This window comes from Myotis davidii, unplaced genomic scaffold, assembly GCF_000327345.1.
Source record: "Myotis davidii unplaced genomic scaffold, ASM32734v1 scaffold313, whole genome shotgun sequence".
Taxonomy (NCBI): Eukaryota; Metazoa; Chordata; class Mammalia; order Chiroptera; family Vespertilionidae; genus Myotis; species Myotis davidii.
Genome location: NW_006286275.1, coordinates 432,802 through 436,486, shown reverse-complemented (window position 1 = coordinate 436,486; position 3,685 = coordinate 432,802). Strand labels below are relative to the sequence as shown.

The window sequence follows — 3,685 nt, the reverse complement described above, 5'->3', positions numbered from 1 at the left end:
TCTTTCCCTCGCTCCTTCTTTAAGCATGTCCTTGGGTGAGGTTTAAAAAAAAATTCTTCAAGATCACATATTTCATTCTCTGCATACTCCTCATTTTACTTAAATATAGCAGCACTGTTGTATATTTATATATACTTATGCAAATTGAAACAAAAACTTATTTTTCTTTAAGTATCTTTATATAAAAGTAACCCCAGAGTTTTCGTAATTTGTGAAATAAAGTGATTTGGTTTTTAGTTGTTTTCAGTTAAAGAGGAGGTCATTATTATTTCCTTATCCTTTGTTTATGCATTTCACTCTAGTGTGGATTTAGTTTCTTTCTTACTGAAGTAAATCCTTTCGTAGTTTTTTCAGGCCTTACTGTCTTGGACTTTGAAAATATTTTTATTTTGTTCTAATTCTTGAATGGGAGTTCCACTGGACATTGAATTCGGGGGTAATAGTCATTGTCCTGCAGCATCTTCATGGTACTATCCCCCTGGCTCTGGCTTCTGTTACTGCTGTCAATCAAAATGCCATGACTTGGCAGATCAGCTGTCTTCACATTTGTTTAGCATTTCAGATTTTTCTCCCTGACATTCTGTAATTTCACTATGATGTGTCCGCAGGTGAGTTTATTTTTATGTATCTTCTTGGGGGACTTGGTTTATTCATTTTGAGCATGCATATTTTTCTTCAATTCTGGAAAATCCTCTATGAATACCTCTTCAATTATTACCTTTCTCCAATTATATCTAATCTCATTTTGTGGAGCTCCTGTGAAATATATGTTGGATCTTCTCAATCCAGCATCCATTTTTATAAGATTCCCTTTCATATTTTTTATATCATTATGCTGCATCTGGAGGGTTTCCATATATAAGATCAACAGTTAATTAATTTTTCTTCAACTGTATACTAGTATGTTTAACACAATTGAACTTTTATTCAATGAATTTATTTTTAACGAGCAGAAGTTCTATTTGGTTCTTTTTCAAATGTGTTTTATGATAACTATAACTCCTATTGTTTTAACACATTTGTTAATTCTTTCCAGATTTTTATATAGCCCTCCCTGCATTGCTAAATCTCCTATTTCTTGTATCTGCTGACTCTCTCTCTCATGCCTCTCCCCCATGATAATCTATACTCATTTTATGGCTTTTTTAAAAGTTTATCTTTAGTCAGAGTAACTGGTGATGATTCCTGAAGGTGTCTGAGAAACCCTGAGTTGGAAAAATATCTCTACAATATATTTCAAATTCACCCTTGTTGAATTTTACTGGCTCTGGATCTGTTTCCATTTTATTTTATCACCCTGATATTTCTAAATATCAGGGGTGACATATCACCACATCTTAAATTTCACAGGCTTAGGACCTTTTTCTTATGGATATCTATTTTACTACCCAAGAGTATAAGGTAAAGACAATAGATGGATTTATCTTTGTTCTCTTTATTTTTTATGTCCAACATGGCCTTCTAGACTCCTGGATGTGAGATGGCAAACCCCCTCTCTGCTTGCACCGTCATAACTACGCCTCAGCTCCTGTAATCTCGCTGGCTTCTTGGGGCGAATTGACAGTGAGAAGCAGGGGAGGTCCGCACGTATGTGCGTAGTACTCCCTATCTGCGCTCCAGGAACTTTCCCCTAGGACCATGATGGCGAACCTATGACGTGTGTCAGAGGTGACACGCAAACTCATTTTTTTGGTTAATTTTTCTTTGTTAAATGGCATTTAAATATATAAAATAAATATCAAAAATATAAATCTTTGTTTTACTATGGTTGCAAATATCAAAAAATTTCTATATGTGACCCGGCACCAGCGTCAAGTTAGGGTTTTTCAAAATGCTGACACACCGAGCTCAATAGGTTCACCATAACTGCCCTAGGATCAAATAAGGAACCCAGTCCTCCTTCTGTAGCCTAGGCAACAAGCCTTCAGCACGAATGCAATGGATGTGGAAGGCCGGTGAAATACCTGGAAGCTTAGCATGTAACGTAGAAAGAATGTCTAGGATGTGTATGTATACCATATGTGGGGGACATAGAGCCTAGGGGGATATATAAGGCCAAACCCGGCTTTGCTCAGAGCTCAGCCTCTGGAGAGGACCCCGCTGAGCCAGCACTGGTGCCAATAAACAGTCCTTTTCTGAATCTCCAAGTGCATTTGGTTTGTCGCTTCCCACCGGGGCCTGATTTCTGCCATCACAGATGTACACAAAGAATTCTTTTACAGGACTTAGACTTGTTATGTAGTGAAAGTTAAAATCTAAACTCCTGCCTGCTAGCACCTAGGTTCTGAAGTACCTATGTCCCATCGAGCTTTAGCTTCTTCTTTTCTGTGATACTTTTGCGTGGAGCTCCCCTTCATTTCTGGTACTCGGAGTTTTACCTTTCTTTAAGGTTGGGTTACGTAGGCATATTTTAACAAGCATTGCTGCATTTAAACGGGAGGCTGAACTCCCACATCAGCTAAGCCTTCACCTTTCATGGGAAACGGTCAACATACAGGTGCATAATTATAAATATACTTAGCTATAATATAATAAAGTTGTGTTCCTAAATATTTCTATTCTTTTTAAAATGGCAAACATTTGTCAGGGTTTATTATAAATGTGTCAATATGGCTTTTCCACTCTGAGAGATGAAACATACTGAACACTGAAAACTTGGTGGTTCTTACAATATTGCCAAGTTCACCATAGAGGCATGTGAATCACCAAACACAATGATGAGGCACCTGCGGTCCTTGTTTGTTTTCTGCTTTTTGTGTCATGCCATTCTTCAGGACTGTCACTGCTCGCCGCCATACCTGGCAGCAGGCTGTCTTGGCTAACTGCCCCTGTCTCTAATTGCTGTAGACCAGGTGAGTGTGCACTGAGGCTATGATTAGTCATTGCTGCAGAAAATGCCCTTCAGAGTGTACATTACCATGTTCTTACAGTAGGCAGCTAGTTAGATATTAATAAAAACAGAGGGAGCCAGACATCTAAGTGGATTAACTAGGAAGGGGCAGCTTCACAGACACTCCAGAAAAGAGCCACGCCCTCCACCAAACACACTCCAATCCTATCTAATAATAAACAAACATGGTAATTGACCGTACCTTCGCTAGGCCTCCCATCAGTGAATCAGCGTGATATGCAAATTAGCTGCCAACAAAGATGGCAGCTAATTTGCATACTGCAGATAGGGCGGGACAGTGCAAGCCACCAGCATGCCACCATTCAGGGCAGGCCGGCCCCAGAAGCCCCAGAAGCTGGCCTTCCTTGCCGCCCGGGATCCGATCCCGTCCCGGGTAGCAAGGCAGGCCAGCCCCAGAAGAACCAGAAGCCATCTGATATAGTAGTAACTCTATCAGTAAGCACTCTGAAAGTCAGTGACTTAAATCCACCAATTAAAAGACAGATTATGAAGGTGAATCAAAAACAAAACCCACTTTAAATATAAAGACACATATAGATTAAAAGTAAATGAATTAAGCTGCAGCCTGTTTTGCTCAGTGGATAGAGCATTAGCCTGTGGACTGAAGGGTCCCAGGTTCGATTCCAGTCAAGGGCATGTACCTTAGTTGCTGGCTTGATCCCCAGTTCCTATCAAAGCATGTGCAGGAGGCAACCAATCAATGTGTTTCTCCCTTTCCCTTCACTCTCTCTAAAATTCAATGGAAAAATATCCTTGGGTGAAGATTAACAAAAA

General features: G+C 39.7%; 1 protein-coding gene across 1 annotated transcript in view; it reads right to left on the bottom strand.

The window, feature by feature from the left end:
* Positions 1-3,685, bottom strand: part of MLIP (muscular LMNA-interacting protein) — a 103,924-nt gene that overhangs the window by 35,998 nt on the left and 64,241 nt on the right. The window lies entirely within an intron of this gene.